This window comes from Oryzias latipes, chromosome 13, assembly GCF_002234675.1.
Source record: "Oryzias latipes chromosome 13, ASM223467v1".
NCBI classification, from domain to species: Eukaryota; Metazoa; Chordata; class Actinopteri; order Beloniformes; family Adrianichthyidae; genus Oryzias; species Oryzias latipes.
Window position 1 is genome coordinate 5,265,327 of NC_019871.2, and position 19,212 is coordinate 5,284,538.

The 19,212-nt window shown below is 44.7% G+C and overlaps 1 protein-coding gene across 5 annotated transcripts in view; it reads left to right on the forward strand.

Annotated features, from left to right (window-relative positions):
* The first annotated feature begins 17,949 nt into the window (after positions 1-17,949).
* The window catches only part of cdon (cell adhesion associated, oncogene regulated), a 36,292-nt gene continuing 35,029 nt past the window's right edge, over positions 17,950-19,212 (forward strand). For 3 of the 5 annotated variants that reach the window (XM_023961498.1, XM_023961499.1, XM_023961500.1), the window contains exon 1: positions 17,950-18,333. The gene's annotated coding sequence lies outside the window, so the exon portion shown is untranslated. The remainder of the gene's footprint in view (positions 18,334-19,212) is intronic. The other 2 variants (XM_023961501.1, XM_023961502.1) reach the window with 1 other exon arrangement.

Sequence of the window (19,212 nt, forward strand, 5' to 3'; positions counted from 1 at the left end):
ATGAAGAGTGAATGAATAATGCACACATTGTACGCGCTTTGAGCATCTGGAAAAGCGCAGATAAATCTAATCTATTATTATTATTATTATTATTGTTATTTCTTAAATATTTCATACGTGCTGGCTCCACCTGGATCCTGCACTTCCTAGATTTCTTTAGCAATAAGATATAATAGCAACAAATCTTCATCCTCTGGTCCAGAAGTCTTTCTCCATCTCTTCAGTCACCTCAAAACAGCCCTTCAGTGCTAATTTTCATTGATTTTGCTTAGTTCTGCTGCGGACAGCGGGCCCTCAATGGACATTATTTTAACAATATCTTCTTCTAAAGTTTAAGAATTAAGAAGTTTAAGAAAGAAACACAGAACTGCAGTTGTTTGACAAGTACAAGTTTTAACCAAACACAACTAAAGTTTGAACGGAGCTTAAAGGCTTGGAGGCCTTCAGCACATCAGCCAGGAGAGGCTTTTCCCTGCAAGCGAGGACAAACTGAGAGGCCTTTGAAGCATTTATGACCACTGCTCTGTAGTTAAAGGTTTGTTAACACTCCATCCACCGTGTTCCTAATCACCAGCCGTCACTGAAAGTCCGGCTCGCTCCCCTCATTACCCGGCTCGCTTTGACAGGTAGAAAGAGCCTTTCCATCACGCCGCCTTATTACTGCCCGCCTTAATGAGCACTTTGGAGCGCCACCTTCCCCCTGTGATTTACAGCCGGGATCAGACGCTCTGGCCCGCTGCACGTCTGCGGACCGGCCCGGGCAACGCAGCTGGGCCCAACATGGCAGGAGGTGTGAAGTCCCCGGGTTTAATGAGCTGATGGGACAGGAGGATTACCGGGAGGGTCAGGGGGTGATGGAGTCTGCAGATACTGGATTTAACATCCAGAAAACGGAAGAGATTATCTGATCGATATCAGAGCTGAAACCTCAGAAATAAAATGTTCAGTTGGGGACAAATAATCTGTAAAGTCATCTCCACAGAAGGGCAGTTCTTTAAAACACAGTTTATTAGTTTCCATAGAGATAAATGTGCGTCATGGGTAAGTATAAATATCCTCCATTTAGAAGCAGGTCAAAAACATGAGGAATAAAAAGTGTGTTCTGCCTTTAAAAGCTGCATCAGCATTCATGTTGGGACAAAGGTATTGAACCCTGGACCTGTTTTATCGACACAAAAGACCTATTGACTGCACCACCGAGGATTTGGAGTTGCTGCCTGCTGTGTTCTGGAAAACTCAAATGACTTTTGTCCGTTTACTCACAAAATAAACTAGTAAAACAGAAGAAAACATTGGCAAAAAAACGCAAAAAGTTTGCACCTATCAGAAACTACTTCAACTAGGAAGTGTGCGATCTTTTGTACCACAGAAATGTGTGCATCAATAGGTATTATGTTTTTATAAATGAAAAATCTTTAGCAGAAATACATGTTAAGTGTAGAAAATACACAATAGCGACAAATTTTAAATAATTTCATGGAAAAAAACTATGGTAGAGCTCAAGAACTATAATTATTCTAATCTTTGCAATAGATCAGGTCTTGCAAATTTGCATTTTGTAACTAAAGTAAACTCAAATGAATCTTAGCACAAATGATGAATGAAAACTTCAGAAAATGTTTTGATTCATTTTCATATCTACAGTACAGAGATACAGTAGATTATCCAAAGTGTGTTGAAATACTTCCTGTTTCCGGAAACAGTGCCATTCCAGCTGCATTTTACTTGAGAAAAAAGTAAACTGCATCCACTGTTGCCTGGAATAAACTTTGGAACTGGAAATGCTTCTTGAGCACTCTGACTGATCAGGATCTTTGGTTTAGCGCCTTTTAGTTTAACCTGTTAATGTCAGAACTTTGGCTCCATTGTCCTTGTAACTCTTCCAAAGGGCAAAGAACAGCTTTGCCCTGATATGCAACACTTTACAGTGGTGAAGCGCTGGAATTGCGTTAATTTCAGTCAAAAGGTTATGGCAGTTCCAAGAGTGTGTGTTGTTTTCTGTCACCACACTCCAATAATAAACCCTGAACACCCGAGATGTCGCCTGGGACACTCAAACAGCACGATCAACATGAATCGGCTGATCCTGACGCACAGAAAAGTGGCTTTTCTTAATCACATCGATGTGCAACACATTTCAAACGTGAAGTGTTTTGTGTTGATGAGGAAAGCACTTATCTGCTGTAAAGTGTTGCATATCAGCGCATGGCTACTTTTCTTAGCCTCGGAATCTGCCAGAATTACGTTAAATTGCGTCAACAGTTAAGGAGTTATGGTGGCCAACAGAATTAAAATGTTGGAGCTAAAGCTCCAGTGTTAAAAGGTTAAAGGGTTAAGCAGAAAAGCAGCCACACTTATGCATTGCACTATGTGAAATCAAAGATCACCAACCTGTGCTGCCTCTTGATTGGCTTGTTGGAGTTTTCCTGACCTCATTCTGAATTAAGAGGTCATGTCAGAGGATTGGTAGGAGAGCAACTTCTGCAAACCTAGACAATAAAATCATACTTGCTGTAAACTAATAACATTACAGGAAGTTTTGTGTTAAGGATGAACTAAATGATTGAACTAACTGTGCATGAAGACAAGAAATAAAAACGCACATGTAAAAAACCCTCTGATGTATTTGAACTCATTTTTACTGGAAAGTTACAGGACGTTTATCAAACATGAGTTGACAGAGATTTTACAGGAAGAAAGCCACAAATGTGTTTTTTTGTTTGGAATTTTTCACCTCAAACTCACTCAAGATATTTTTTTACTTTAACCTCCAGAAGCAGAGATGACATCTCATTCTGGTTTCCACATTGGCTTTTTTTCCCTCTCCAAAAAGCATCCAGAACCACAGAAAAGAGCCCCTCGATGTGCCATCGGTCCGTCCAAAGAGCTGGAGTTCCACCTGCTCCGTCACTCTTTTCGCCAACTTGTACCGCTGCTCATTTTCCCCCCGAATATCAAGTTTTGTCGGGGATTGCGTGATCAATCGTTTTTCATTTGACCAAAACAAGAGGGCCTTTGTTTTCATTTGGTTCAGTGCGATGACCGCGCTTGTGAGCCCGCGATGGGCACTCGTGTTCAGCAAATATGAAACAGGAACATTTTCAGACAACTCTATCTGACTCTGGGGAGCTGCGATTTATGGGACGGAGGGAGGAAGAGGAGCCTGAAGGATGGAGCGGATTCTCCACGGATCTAGTTCGTCTCTCTGGCATGAAGGGGGAGAAGAAACAACCCCACAAAGAGTTGGGCAAATCTGAAGGAGAAAACCGGAGATTGCTATGAAGACATCAGTGTCTCCACATGAGTCCTGACATAAAACCAGCGAAGAGCTCAAGGGAGGCCCTAAAACCTGGCATGCCACCTCTCCAGGTCAGTGTTTAGACAGCAGTGATCCCTGTGGAGCAGTACGAAAGATAAAATATCTATACGGCCTGGTGTAAAACCAAACAGACATGTGCAGTAAAGACTTCCTTGTGGCTCCGTGGTGATTATCTAGTGATACTCGACTGCGATTGTGCGCCTGGTCCCAACTGAGGGATGCCAGGCACCAGGGAGAGTGATAGATGCTGCGGGTCGGGGCGTTTGATCAGCTCAAACAAAAAGAAAGTTGACGGTACCGCCCGTGTCTGAGGACCCCAGCAGAAAATAAAAGAGAGAAGGCAGCGGACGCTCAATCACAACCTGACATCCTGTCCTCCCCTCTGTTTGTTAAACACTAGCCTCTTTATCTCGGCTCAGATCCCCCCAAAAACAAACAAGCACCGCAGCGGGCTAAAACACCAGCACTCCAGGCGTTTGGTGATATCAAAGAGATGCGAGATCATTTCCCACCTGAGGAAAATACTTAAACAAAAAAAAAAAAAAGACGTCCAGATGTCCAGACGTTTGGGGCATCACCAAATGGACAAATGCGCTCCGCAGAATGTGCTGTGAGGAATGCACGCTGACAGCTTCACGGCCTCGTCCAGAACAGAGTCGGGGTGATGGATGGGGTCCTTCTCGACGGTGGCAGCTGCTAGATGTTTGTCTAATCTTATGAATTCCTGTGCAGTCACACACACATACAGTATATGTAGATGTTTAGACACCAAAGGACGATTATCGGGTGTGAATGTTGTCTGAAAGCGAAGGCTCTAGAGCAACTTGTGGCTCCTTTAGCCTTCCATTGTGGCCCTTTGGCTGAGAAAAACTAAATGATTGTGACGTTGACTTCATGTTAGATTTATGGCTTTATGGCTAAGATGCCCCTGAAAAACTTTGTAAAATGTTTTTACACTATTGTTGACATCAGATTACTGGGTAAATCAAATTTCCTCCAGAATGCATACATGTATATAGTAAGTATTACTTTATTTGTCTCAAATACAACCAAATTTTAAAATTGCTATTTGGTCAGCACATAATTCATTCATTGAAATAATATTTTACTGTGATAAAATGTAAAACTGAAAATTAAATCAAAGGTCCATCATTTGGTCTTTGGAAACAAGGAAATATAAAAAATTATTTGCAGCTAAATGAACCTAAAAACAACAATATACAGTTACTAAAAGTGGTAAAATGGTTAGACAAGGCTATTTCATTTAATTTAAGAGCTCCAATGAGCAAATTTGTAATGATTCATTAAAAAATTACATGAATCTTAGTAAATCATTTCGATGAAAATGGTGTTTTTTGGTGTTTTAACACGTTCTAGTAGTTTTTGGAGAACAACTATGAAGAAAATTAAGCTTTAAACTGATTCTTTGAATATTTCTTTACCAAATTCGTTGTGAAATAGGAGCAAATGAAAAAATGCTGTTTGAAAAAGATTGTATTTGTGACGCAGAACGGGCCACAAGCTCCCTGCTGCCAGTTTCCAGCAACAAGGAGGGGAAAGGGGAGTGGGGTTGCTGCTTGATTTCTAATGAACTCCTGCAGCTCTGCAGAAACCATGTCATAGAAAACGATACAAGTTTTTACAATTTCGGCTAAGAACGGCGTAATTGCAGTGAAGAGGCCACTGGGACCGCTTTGAAAATAGATCTAAAGATGATTAAAATGAAAATGAAACATAGGCATTTGGGGTATCATGGTCAGAGTTGGGGCGCCTCCTTTCCATGACTATCGTTTTCTCCAAAATGACTCGCGACATCAGGATAATCATGTGAATCCTGTAAGAGCGGCATATGCACAGCTCCCCGGGACAATCGTTGAGGAGTGGTCGCTGCTCCTCAGGCATGGAGGAGAAAAGAGGCGCTGAATGCGGCGTTCAGGCCGAGCTGGAGGCTGTGAAGGTTATGCAGCCAGGTGGGGGGGCGAGTAAAAGAGAGTGTGGTGACCTGTAACAGCTCCATGACTCCGGTCTGGGGCTTTAAAATCCACACACTGGGATCCTTGATTGAACCCACTGCAGACCCCATACTTCACTTTGGACGGGGCAGCTCCCAATGGGAAAGTGATTGTTTATTTAACAACTCTTATATGGAATACCAAGACACAGGAAGTCCTTAAAACAGCAGTAGTTACTATTTATATAGTCCCTTTTTGGAGTGAACACACTCGCTGCCCCTCCTCCCGGCAGCAGACACCCTGCCGTTGAGGAATGCGCCCATTCACAAGCTGCTGGCCATCTTGGAAGCTTGTCTCTCACTTCCTGTTACCATGGCTACACTCCAGCGCTGCAGGAGATGATAAGCGCTTGCAGGCTCAGGTTACAATCATCCTTATCTTGCTTATATTCTACATCACTTCATGTTGTTTGGAATGAATTCAGCAAAAAGAAAGAAAAAACAGCGTTCAGCACAACGATTGTGCCTCTTTTGCGTTCACGCGCCGAAGCAAAGACACAAAAGACATAAATGTGTAGCGCAACTTCCAAAGACTTGCCACGGCTAGATGGACAAATATGAACAACACAGCTTTTTGTGAAATTCAGAAATACAAATGAAACAGTAGCAATCAGCCGACCCTTTCCAGAGATGAGATCCACTGATGGGTTTGGGCCAAACCAGGTCAGGGATGAAATCCATGGAGACCCAAGCGAGAGCTAATTAATAGGACCTTCAGTTGGCTTCGTCTGGACAGAGGGTCCAGTACGGGTGGTCCGTGTTCGGCTATCCCCAGTATTGTTGGGACTCTGGCCTGCATAATGTTGCGGTATTTTGTCCCTGTGTACTAATCTGTCAAAATGATGGATGGTTGAAGGACCAAGGAGGTGCTTACCAGGTCTCAGAGCAAAACCTCTCACACCAAAGGAGAATTTTGTGTTTCATTCATTTGGTTTTCATTGACATCATGCATTTAGTCAGAGTGCTGTTATGTCCAGGCTGTACTTTAGATTACCTCAAAGAAAGGGAAGTTTATGGATGAATTAATATGTTAAGTGCTGGAAAAATGTATATAAGTTATCTTATATTTGTTTTTATGCATTAACCTAGCTATATAGATAACATGAGCATGCATGCAGAAGTGTCTGTGTCCAAGTTTGTTTCACGGGAAGGTGAAGGTGAAACTCTTGGGAGGAGACCGACTATCTTAGCGTCTTCCCAGCATCAGCAGGAAGGCTATGTGTTATCTGTGTCAAGACTGGAATCGAGGGCCTCTTTGTGTCAGTTATCCGTGAGAAAAGACTTTGCAGGTCCAAAGATGATGTGGGAAGACTGTGAAAAGACGGTCATGTTGCAATTAATGTTTTCTGATAGCGCTGCAGCTGTGTTTCTATCTGTTTCCCCTTCTTAGAACTCAGCGCATGTGTAATTTAGGGAAAAGCCAACAGACTTAATAAAAGTGGAGGCGACAGAATATGCGCCAGAGCGGAGAGAGATTGTTGCTGGGTATATTCTCTGTTCGTTTCTCCTCGTAAAAAGGTACCTTTGCTCTGTTGTCTTTCTTTTCTTATATTGTTATTGTGATGTTGCTGGGTTGTTTTAACCCAACATTAAGATAATAGATTTTTAAACATTTTTGTTAAGATTATTGAGTTGGAAAATTCATGACCTGTCAGTTTCAACCCATCAGGGTGTGACATCTTTTTCAGCTCATGTAGGAGTAAGATTAATGTGAAGATTAACTCTTTCAAATTTGACACAAGATGCATAGCTAAACGTTGTTAACTCTAAATTAGAACTTTGTAACATTTTTCTTATATAAATCTTGTTTAGAATTCTATGTCGGATCATTCTGGAGGAAGAGGGCGGAGTCACCAACAAGGAAAAAAAAGGAGAAAAGTTTCAGGGGTCGGCAGCTGTCAAAGGAGGAAATATTTAGAAAAGCCTGGGGAAGGCTATGAGAAACCCCGGAAAGACAGGTAAAAGGAGAACCCAAGAAATCCAGATTAACGGGAAACACACACATTTTGGTGAAATCATTCTTTTTTGTTTGTTTTTGGATTTGCATTCCTTTGTGGATTTATATTTTTGGACACTGGAAGAGAGACTAAAGATACTGAAAAGGACTTTTTTCATTTTGTTTTAGGGATTTTGGATGAAATTTGTTTACACGTTTGACTTTAGTTTGTATTGATTAAAAAGATTAGTTAGTTAAACCCAGATTTCATGTAAAGAGTGGATCTTATGAAGCTTGCCACAACTTAAACCCTTGTGCTATCTTAGATGACCCCACCCTTACATTGACGTGTTCTCCCTACCATGACAAAGGTGGATAAAGGTGGAAAGATTTAACCTTTTTTAAGGTTCTTTATTCTGGTTACTGCAGTCCGCAACGAACGCCGTACAATTAATTCAGCAACTCCTGAATCTCTCCCGCCGAGACAAGAGCGCTTCTCCCTACTTTATATTCACCTGCTCCCGCTCCAGCCCTCCCATTTCCCTTATTCGGCCCATAGCTGAACCCCATTGGTCCAAATTACCTAACAACAGGCTGAGCGACAGAACTGAGGGCCAATCAGATCTCTGCTTGATACGTTTAATGAACTCCAGAACTTTTAATGCGACCCAACAGCCATCCAGTCCAAGTCAGTCCACGATCATATGTTTAAAACTAAATATACAAGTGAATGTGTGCATTTGATGTAATTTCAACATTTTTAAAGTACAATAAGTCTGTGGATTCTTTTTAATAACATCGTTATGCTGTTGGTGATAAATGATGAGTATTTCTCGTGGTAGTTTTGCTGATGGTCTAGTCTGGTTGATCCGTGGTGAGTTTCAGCTTCACGCAGGCGTTGAGACTCTAAACGTGATCTTAGGTTGGTCTGACTGTTCTTTAGATGTGACAAAGACTGCTCACATGCAGACGGGGAGCCAAACACACACTCACACGCTGCAGTGAGTGACGGGCAGCTGGTTTTACGTTTTTACAATCCCTGCGCGATTCACCTGCTGCCGGTCCCCACAACCCCTCACCCCCACCCTCTGCTTTCTTCCTCACACATCCCGTCCCCGCAACTGCGCGCTCTTTCTCAGAGACGGGAGCGCGCAGTTTTAGGCAAGGCAATTCACAGGTTTCCGGGTGGTACAAACTCTGTGAAATAATAGATCATAGTTAAGTGATAGAGCTGGCGCAGATTTTGTTCTCCAAGCACCGCTACTACTGCGCGCCTCTGGCATTGCATCGCGCCCGAGAAGGACTGGTCTAATGAAAAAAAAAAGTATAATTAAAGATTTCTCTGCGAGCCACATGTGACCATCAAAAGAGCCATATATGGCTCGCGAGCCATAGGTTCCCGACCCCTGGTCTAGTGGGTCTAGATGACCCAACTCCCAACGTTAAAGTGCCTAGGATAGGACAAGGGTTACTACACAAATTTGAGTGTAATTAGTGAAAATCCGAGTTAAAATTCCAGTAATGACTCTTATTTCACTGCCACAAAAGTTTGACCAAACTTGAAAGAAGTGATTGGCAGTGTTAGACCCAGAAAAGTTCTGACATTTGTCCCCAAATATATTTAAGTTGTAATTCTGTGTTTGGATTGGTTTCTGAAGTGTTCTGTTTCTGTCTGTCACAATCACTGTTTATCAATTTCTAAATATTCCAGTTTTCAGTTCATCGTTGTAGCTGATCTCCTTTGTCACACCTTTGTTGCTCCTGTTGTTCAAGGTTTTGCCACATTTAAGTTTATCAAGTTTAACAATGCCAAGCCTGGTCTGCCTCATTTTGGATCCGTTATGCCAGTTCCTGATAGAACAATCTGACCAACCTGAACCCAACTGGAGAATCTTTGCAGCTGTGGCAGTTCTCCTGCTGAAGTCCACGCCACACCAGAGGGTTTTCCTGCAACTGTGCTGAAGTCATGTCATACTATGCTCTTACTCATTGCTTAGTGAGATTGCTGGGGTCACACCTCTTCATGTGTCTTGCCCTTGAAAAGAGTTGCCAGGACCGCTCTTCTCCATGTTTCTTGCCCCTGAGAAGAGTTGCCAGGGGCGCTCCTCTTTATGTGTCTTGCCCTTGAGAAGAGTTGCCAGGGGCATTCCTCTCCATGTTTCTTGCCCTTGAGAAGAGTTGCCAGGGTCGCTCCTCTCCCTGTTTCTTGCCCTTGAGAAGAGTTGCCAGGGGCGCTCTTCTCCATGTTTCTTGCCCTTGAGAAGAGTTGCCAGGGGCGCTCCACTTCATGTTTCTTGCCCTTGAGAAGAGTTGCCAGGGGCGCTCCTCTCCGTGTTTCTTGCCCTTGAGAAGAGTTGCCAGGGTCGCTCCTCTCCCTGTTTCTTGCCCTGAGAAGAGTTGCCAGGGTCGCTCCTCTCCATGTTTCTTGCCTTTGAGAAGAGTTGCCAGGGGCGCTCCTCTCCCTGTTTCTTGCCCTGAGAAGAGTTGCCAGGGGCGCTCCTCTCCATGTTTTCTTGCCCTTGAGAAGAGTTGCCAGGGTCGCTCCTCTTTATGTGTCTTGCCCTTGAGAAGAGTTGCCAGGGGCATTCCTCTCCCTGTTTCTTGCCCTTGAGAAGAGTTGCCAGGGTCGCTCCTCTCCCTGTTTCTTGCCCTGAGAAGAGTTGCCAGGGGCGCTCCTCTCCCTGTTTCTTGCCCTGAGAAGAGTTGCCAGGGGCGCTCCTCTCCATGTTTTCTTGCCCTTGAGAAGAGTTGCCAGGGTCGCTCCTCTTTATGTGTCTTGCCCTTGAGAAGAGTTGCCAGGGGCATTCCTCTCCCTGTTTCTTGCCCTTGAGAAGAGTTGCCAGGGTCGCTCCTCTCCCTGTTTCTTGCCCTGAGAAGAGTTGCCAGGGTCGCTCCTCTCCCTGTTTCTTGCCCTGAGAAGAGTTGCCAGGGGCGCTCCTCTCCATGTTTTCGCTCCATTGGCTCCCAGTTGATTCCAGAATCAAGTTCAAGATCCTCCTGTTAACCTATAAAGCCTTACATGGAATGGCCCCGTCCTATATTAAGGACCTCATAGTCCCTTACCAACCAATCAGAACACTTCGCTCGCAAAAGGCAGGACTGCTTGTGGTTCCTAGAATTAGTAAAAGTACGGTTGGAGGTAGAGCGTTTAGCCACCAAGCCCCTGTCTTATGGAATAAACTCCCAGCTCATGTAAGAGAGGCCGACTCAGTTTCTACATTCAAAGCTAGACTGAAAACATTCCTCTTTGGACAGGCTTATTGTCAGACTAGCTAGTATTCAGAGATTATTTAACTTAATGTTAGTTTGTTTAAATTAAACTTAATAATAACTATTTCTTTTAAAAGGCTGCTAGAAGTTGAAGCTGGGGTAACTATGGTGCACTGGGGTTCTGTCCTCTTTCCTTTTTTACTTCTACCCTTCCTCTCCTCTATTCTTGATCATAATTTATCATTTAGTTCTCCATGCCTCTGTTTGGTGCAGTGCGATTCATGTATTGTCCCTCTTTTCCTCTCCCCTCCTGGGGAGTGGGAGTGCTTCCAGACTCCAGTTGGCTCATCCGTGCTCCAGTTCCTGACCGTTTACCTCGCCTTTGCTCCTGCTCCTACACCTGGCTGTGGATCCTGCCTCTGGCTCATCTCTGGCTCGTCTCTGCTCTGTACCTGACCGAGTACCTCGTCTCTGCTCCTGCTCCTACACCTGGCTGTGGTTCCTGTCTCCGGCTCGACTCGCGCCTTTGACTGTCCCCACAACCACGGCTGGATGAAGCTCGTCTGCTGGACTTTTATATATGTAGTTGTAGATTTAGATAAGTTAATTCTTCCCTAAGATTTCTGGTAAATCGCCTGTCCGTCCTGGGGGAGGATCCCTCCTTCATGTGGGCACCCCTGAGGTTTCTTCGTTTTTTCCGGAATCCGGTTTTTTTTGGGAGTTTTTCCTTACCGCGAAGGGGGGTCTAAGGGCAGGGATGCCAGTATAGCTTAGTCAGTTTGTTAGTTCATTTTAGTATTTTTCTATTGAACTCTTTGTATTCGTGATCCTTTTGATTTCATGTTTTACTTCGAAGCCCATCGAGACGACTGTTGTTGTGATTTTGGGCTATACAAATAAAATTGAATTGAATTGAAAAAATTGAATGTTTCTTGCCCTAGAGAAGAGTTGCCAGGGTCGCTCCTCTCCCTGTTTCTTGCCCTGAGAAGAGTTGCCAGGGTCGCTCCTCTCCGTGTTTCTTGCCCTTGAGAAGAGTTGCCAGGGTCGCTCCTCTCCCTGTTTCTTGCCCTGAGAAGAGTTGCCAGGGGCGCTCCTCTCCATGTTTCTTGCCCTTGAGAAGAGTTGCCAGGGTCGCTCCTCTCCGTGTTTCTTGCCCTTGAGAAGAGTTGCCAGGGTCGCTCCTCTCCCTGTTTCTTGCCCTTGAGAAGAGTTGCCAGGGTCGCTCCTCTCCCTGTTTCTTGCCCTTGAGAAGAGTTGCCAGGGGCGCTCCTCTTCATGTGTCTTGTCCCTAAGAAAGGTTGCCAGGGTCGCTCCTCTCCATGTTTCTTGCCTTTGAGAAGAGTTGCCAGGGCCGCTCCTCTCCATGTTTCTTGCCTTTGAGAAGAGTTGCCAGGGCCGCTCCTCTTCATGTTTCTTGCCCTTGAGAAGAGTTGCCAGGGGCGCTCCTCCTCATTTGTCTTCTCCCTGAGGAGAGTAACAGGGACTGCTCCTCTTCAAGTTCCCAGTTTTTGAGGTTAGTGCCCAGACTGCTCACATATTCACGTTCTCTGTCTCTGAGGAGGGTCGTAGGAATTTCTCCCCTTCATGTTTTCTGTAACTGGGGAGGGTTGCCATGGCTGCTCCTCTTCACACTCCATCCTTGATTAGTGGGTCATCATGTTATCCCTTACCGAAGTTGAACTGCTTTTTGATTTTGATTTTGTTCTGGTGCAGGGGAGAAAAAAAGAATAAAATGAAACGTCTTCATATAAAAACACTAAGTCCAAAAATAAACGTTTTTTGCCATTAGCAGCGAGTGTGAGTCTGTTTTTGAGAGAAGAAACAGCTGTATTTTGTTCGGCTGTGGGACTTTTGTCGAAAAACGGTGTGTAAACTGTAGTTTATGTCCAGTTTGATTGTCACAGAGGAACTACATCAGCTGAGACGTGAAAGTCCGAGGGACTTCTGGATCATTGCACACAGAGGATGCGTGAATAAATGAGATGTAACAGGCAAATGATTTCCCAGAGAGCCTGCAGCAGATAATGTGATTCTTCCAGATTGATGCAGAAAACAGATGGAGCAAGTTTCCTCTCTCCTTCACCCTTGACGTTTTTGACACAAATGGAGACACAATTTACTCACAAACCACTCAGGATAAATGCCCCTCAGAGGAATAGTTTGTTTAGACTGTTAATAATATTTTTTTTTTCTCTGTGGTTTGTTTTTCTTGGCAGAAAAAGACGTCAGATGTGTGAGGAAAACAGAAAACGAGAACGTCTTCATTAGGTTCTGCACAGGTTCTGTTCATTAGGTTCTGTTCACCTAGAATAATCATGAAGGTAAAAAAAAAAAAACGTGTTTTTCCAAAAACAAATACAAGAACTGTAAAGAACACAGTTCTCTAACGTTTGTGTTCAGAAGCACCTCCTTACGTAAATATGTTTATCGTCCTCAGAACCTGACCTGCTTCATTTAAGTTGGTGCTTTCTGTAATTTTCTTTTTTTCCCTCCATATTTCCTAACTTGCTTATATCTGCAATCATCTCCTGTGGATATCTTCTTTTTGGTTCCTAAATTATCCATCCATCCAGGTTCTCCTGTTCACTTGAGGCCGTGTTGCAGTTTAAGCAAAGGCATCCAGTGCCACCTCAATGGTTTCCTTTCGATGTGAAGGAGCAGCTTCCTGCAGGTGAACAAGCTTCTCACCTCATCTCTAAGGGAGCATCCAGCCACTCTGCTGAGGAAGCTGATTGTTTAACTGTTTGTATTCAGGACCTCGTTCTTTGGGTCATGACCCAGAGCCGATGACTGTAGTTTCATATCAGGATGAAGATTTGAAAGCTTAGATTTTTAGCTCAGGTACCTTTATACCTTGACAGTATAAATATCTTCCTTGCAAGATCCCAAGATCCCTCAACTCCTTCACCTGGGACGGGAGCTGTCCACCCACCCGAAGAGAGCAAACTATCTACCTCTGGAGTGGAACCATCACTTCATACTTGGTGGTGCTGAACCCACACCCAGCAGCTTCACAGCTGCTAGTTCCTGAAAGACCCATTCTGATCATCTTCTGATCTATTGTCAGTGTGCTTCCAGGGTTTTCTGATCAGGATTATGCTGATTTTAGCCAAAGTTTTAAAAACCTGTGTGGTTTTCTAGAACATAGTATCTGCAGAGCGACACTAGTTAATAGAAAATTGTTAATAGAAAATCAGGACTGTTGGCGCAGAGTAAGCCCACCCACACATCCCGACATCCATCTGTTTACACACTCTCCTGCTAGCTAAAAGCCCCTCATACCTCCGACCTGACATTAGCGGTGCAGCATCCAGATTCCTGCTCAGAAAAGGAAAACAAAGACTTACATGGAATTAGTCGTCTAAAAGTGGATGTAGCAGAGCAGGGAGCTTGTGGTTCGCCCAGCATATTTTCAATGTCACAAATAAACTCTATTTCCAATGACATTTTTTTTGTCTTCTCCTGATTGATAACAATTTGATTAAAGTAGTACTCAAAAATGCAGATTTAAGCTCAATTTTCGTTATATATGCTCTCCATCAACAGCAAAACACCACAAAATCATATTGAAAACACCAAAAACATAATTTTTATAGGAGTGGGTCTTTAATTAAAACTTCTGCCTTCACACTGTCGCTAACCGTACCAGAGTTCACTTGCAAGTGAAAAGTATTTGCTCAGTCCCTCAAATGAGAAGTAAATAAATTTCTGGTGTAAACCAAACAGGCCAATGTTAGAATGGCCCTAAGGATCTATTTTCTTAGGACATTTTTTTTGCAAAGCCTTGACATTCAGTTCCCTAAAACAGCAGGCTGTCGCAGTGACCGATCCCTTCCCTTTGAGGGCCGGACCTTATCTGAAAGTGCCTTTTAATAGTTCTGGGAGTCGAGCGTTGCTCGGGCTCCTGCTGACAGAGTCAACAAAACCAAGTGCTGCTTTGCAGGTCATAAACACTCTGGTGATAGTGGTCAGGGGCTTATTATCCTCACACTGAAGGACAGCAAGCTCAGTGTCCCCACTTCAAACAGCTCACAGACTCTAAGCACAAATCCCTCGTTAGCAGGACATCTCTGCTCTGGTCTGAACTCACTCATGCGAGGAGAGTCTGTTTTTGGTGTGTCGAGTATAAACGTCCGCTGCATTCCCATCTACGACTAATCTCTTATTTCCTAAAGGTGTTGTAATCTTCTTGATCCAGGTTGGTGGAAACTCTTGTATCGGTTATATGTGGGTCAGAGGCCGCTGCTGCTTTGTGCGCTTTATGTTTCTGCAGCTAACTGTGGCACATAAATGCCCCAGGGGGCCAGAGACAGCCGGGCCCTCTGCTGAATGATAAGTGTCTGCGCTGTCAGCTTTGGTTCCCAGCGTGCCCTTTCTCCTCCGGCCGCCTCTCCCGCCCCCGCAGAGCCCCTCTGTGGTGCCTGTTTTGTGTGGACCGTGATCCCTGTGGACTCGCCGCTCGCTGGCCTTTCACATGTGACTGTGTCCAATCACCCGGCCCTCTGGCCTTCTCTGAATTCAGAGAAACCAGCTCTGAGATGGAGAAAAAGAACCCTGAAGAAAACAGATCAGACATGCTGGAAACACATCACAAAACCAGTAAATTCCCAAAGTATTAGGATAAGAAGGCTACTGGGAAAAAACAGAAAAGTTCTCAAAAGCTGGGCTTGGATCAAAATGGATCACACCGTCTGTAAACGATGAGCTGCACCTGCTGTGCCACCGCCCAGCCAACGCCAGAGTAATTGCTGCCTCTGTGATAATTAGGCTGTTTACTCCAGCCCACTGGCACAACAGTTGTTTCTTTCACTCTCAGACGGCGCCTCACCTGGTCCCGATTCAGAGCGTCTGTGCTCCAAATTCCACTCAAAGGCTTCAGTGAGAGAGCCGGGCCCACCAGACTCAGAACAGCTTCAGTTCTGAGCCGGTTTTGTGTCAAAAGCTGGAACTTACCAGGAATTAAACTGAATTCCACCTGAGTCTGAAACTACCAACAAACAAATCCCATACCAAATAAAAAGAAGTGCTCGCAGATCACAGAAGTCCTTGTCTACATTTGTGTGTTTGGTCCAGACTAAAGTTTGTTTCTTGATGATGGTCTGCTCATCTGAACTCGTTTCGGAACCCGAAAACTGGTCTACCTGCAAAATTATAGTCTCAAAACAAGAAAAATGTCTGAGGGGGAAACCTCCAGGTATCAGGAGGCGATGGTACTGACAAGCTGTTCACACATCAAAATCCGATTGAGACATCAGAAATTGCAAGTGACATTGTTCATCCTCTGATGACGGCAGTTATCCGATCATAAAAAACATGGAAGAGCAGCAGAAGATTTGTTCCCAAAATGCTTTTATCTGATATATTTGACAGTTATTCATCTGCAGATTCATAAACAAAACACAAAAGATAAAACATGGAACTGATGTGTAACCAAGACAACCGCCGGCTCTTCCTTGTGGAGTATAAATGGAGATCGCTCACCGCTTCTGTTTGGACACGGGGCAAATTCACTTCTATTTGTGTGTCCAAAAGAGTCGCCTTTGTAGACCACACGGGAATTGGCATCAGGCGAATTTCCATGCGGGAGGATTTACCTCCGACCTTAAACCTTTAACATCTGAGATGTCACCGGCGATGCCTACATGACACACAATCTTTGACACCTCAGAACTCTTCAACCGCCAACGCCATCAACAGGACTCCGCTGATTCTGCCGCTGAGAAAAGCGGCTTTTAGATCAGCTTTGCACTCATATGCGTTGATCAAGCGTTAAATAACAGTGCAAAGCTGTTTTTCTCTGCTTCAGAATCCACCCAGAACTGTGGTAATCGCATAAATGGTTGAACAGTTGTTTTCGTCTAAAGCAGGGGCCGGGAACCCATGCCTCGCGGGTCATATCTGGCTCTTTTGATGGCCACATCTGGTTTGCAGACAAATCTTTAATTATAAAAAAAAAAAAGGTTTCATTAGACCAGTCCTTCTCAGGCGCGATGCAATGCCAGTTTGTAACGGCCTGAAACTTACGAATTGCCGTCCCGGCAGATGCGCGCTCCCATCTGTGAGAACTTACACTTATAAATATTTGGTGTTTGTGGCTCTCTCTGCCAAAAAGGTTCCCGACCCCTGGTCTAAAGAATGTAAACACTGGAGCTGAAGGTGTTAAAGATTTAACTTTAAAGCTTTATTGATATGGAAGATGTGGGAGATGTTGGAGGTAGCTTGGGTTGACTTATTTTGGAGAGTTCTACAAAGCGGTATGACACAACAATGAACCTTTCCTCCTCTTTGGTTTTGGACTCCATCCACTGACAATCATCGAAACATCACTGCCAAAGAGGATTTCCTGATTGTTTGACATGACTCAAAAATTGGCATCAAGCTGCGTATTTTTCGCCACACCGCCGAAAACTTTCTGCCACTCGTGAATCTCACCACGTTAGCAACTCAACGTGTTTCCATTGACTTAGCATTGGGCCGGCCGCTGGTCCATGTGACCACAGCATTTATTCCCACATTATCGAAGCGAACTCTAGAACTGTCAGTATCACCATTTTTAAAAAGAACAAACAAGAATATTTCAAAAGTAAGAAAAACGTTTCAAGTTATGCCACTCCATACGTACAAGGTTCTTTGGGGAAAAAACAGACAGCGGACTCAGTTATTGAAAAAACAAAGCATGACATTCACTGGAAGACATTAAGTGAATCCATTCTGGAACCAAAGATTCAACAATTGCATGTCAGTCAAAAGGCCACGCCCCTTTATGCTCAAATTTCGTGTCAAACATAAAAAGGAAAAGTTTTTTAGATAAAACATTTCTCATTGACATTTATATAAGTCCCAGCCAGAAAAAAATTGTGTTACAGTTGAGCCGTATAAATGTTTATATAAATTTGAAATTAAACTTCATAAACTATTTAGAAAAATGCCTCGAGAACATGTTAAGAACACAATTATGTCTGAGTTGGTCTTTAAAAATATAAATCAAACCAAAAAAATAAAGGGGTTAACGCGTTTCAAGAGTAAATTTGCTGTAAAACACGGGTTTCTTTTTTAAATAAATGAAGAGTTGAGCCTGAAAGAACAAAGCAACTTATAACATTGGTGAGAAGTTTGTGCGTAAATGTAAACTTTGACTTTCAGCACCTTCAATCCATGATGGTTTGTGCTGTTATTGAGATACAGTTTGGAATATTTGGGGTTTATGTGAATAATCTGGACTGGATAAGGTCAGCACAGGCCAGAGTCTCGCTCCCTTTGAAGTCCTTTCGGTTGCAATTCGGCGCAAAGTGAGTTGAATCGCCTTTCCGTGAGGTTCAGGTGGATTTATGCGTCCAGGAGGAAAGAGGAGGAGGTCCTCCTCTGGGGTCGGGAGGCTGGTCGGGACTCGGTGTGTAAACCACCCCCCCCCCCCCCTCCGCCCCGACCCCCCTCCCCGCCTCCCCCCTCCCTCTCCAGGAGCCGCGCTGCACTGCGGGGCTGGGACATTCCTGGTCTGACGAAGAGCCTCGCCGCTGCCATGATTTGCTGAGCAGCTCCAGCTCGGCTTCAAAGATGCGTGCGTGGAGGAGGCAGCGCGGACACGGAGCGCCACAGCCACCGGAGCGACACTAAGTTTACGGCGCCGTCTAGCGCGCGCGGACCCCCGGGAGAACGCCGAGGAGACCTGGAGGGGGGGTGGTAGGAGTCGCACCTTCTGAGAGAAGTCTCCCCCCCACCGCCTCCCACGTTCCTGCCGTCCCCTCGCACTTTGAGCCCGGCTCTCATGGAGGGGCCCGTTCGGATTTCCCAGCAGAATAATGCGTCTGGCCGCTAAGAGTCCCGACGGTTCTCCGCGGCTGCGCTCCTGCGAGAGAGGTAAGGGGAGTTGCGCACGGGAGGCGCGGCACGGGCGTCCGCGGAGGCGCAGCAGGCCGGCGGGGCTGCGAGCAACAAAAAAGCCGCCGGAGCGCCGCAGTTTGATGCGTCCGCTCCAAGTCTGCGCTGCTGGCGCGGGGACGCGGGCGCGCACGGCCCCACACCTCCCTAAACCTCTTCGAACCTCCACTCCAACATTTGCTCACTTTTAGGTGACCGAAAGACAGAAAAGCCAAACTTTGCTTTGGTGAACAGCCGCACTCACACCTCCACGGCAGACACGCGGCCTTTTTGTCTTCCTGGATAGAATAAAACCGAATAAAGGAGGAAAATAAAAGCTGCTTTTCTGCCCACTCGGTCGTTGTTTGTTGGATCTGGAGGTTCAGCTCTTTTCTCCACAGAAGAAGCTTTGATTGTTTTGGACTAGAGACTCCAAAATGCAGGGTCGGCTCTAAAAGTCTACCTGCTTGAAGTTGCGTTGGAATATCCGAGTAACACAAGGTAAATATGAAGCACTTTAACAACTTAAAGATGCTTTTTGCGCCAAAAGTTTAGGTTTCTTTACTTTTTGGACAGAAAAATCGCGGTAATGGATGCATGGAAGAGCCTTAAACGTGAGTTATTATTCCAAGCAGAAATACAAAGAAAAAGTCCAAAAATGACATTTTTTGCAGCATTTCTGAGACTTTTCTGAATCTGGAGCCTCAGGACACAAAGTTTTGCTGGAACAAAGTATCGAATGCGTGACTTTGCAGTCAGCGAGTCACACTTGGCTGCTCTCAGATAAAACACTTTCAAGTTCAAACAGTGGCTCCTGCATTGTTGGGGACAAGGAGACACTTCCGATGGCTTTCTGATCCTCTGAGGGCCTCTAACTTC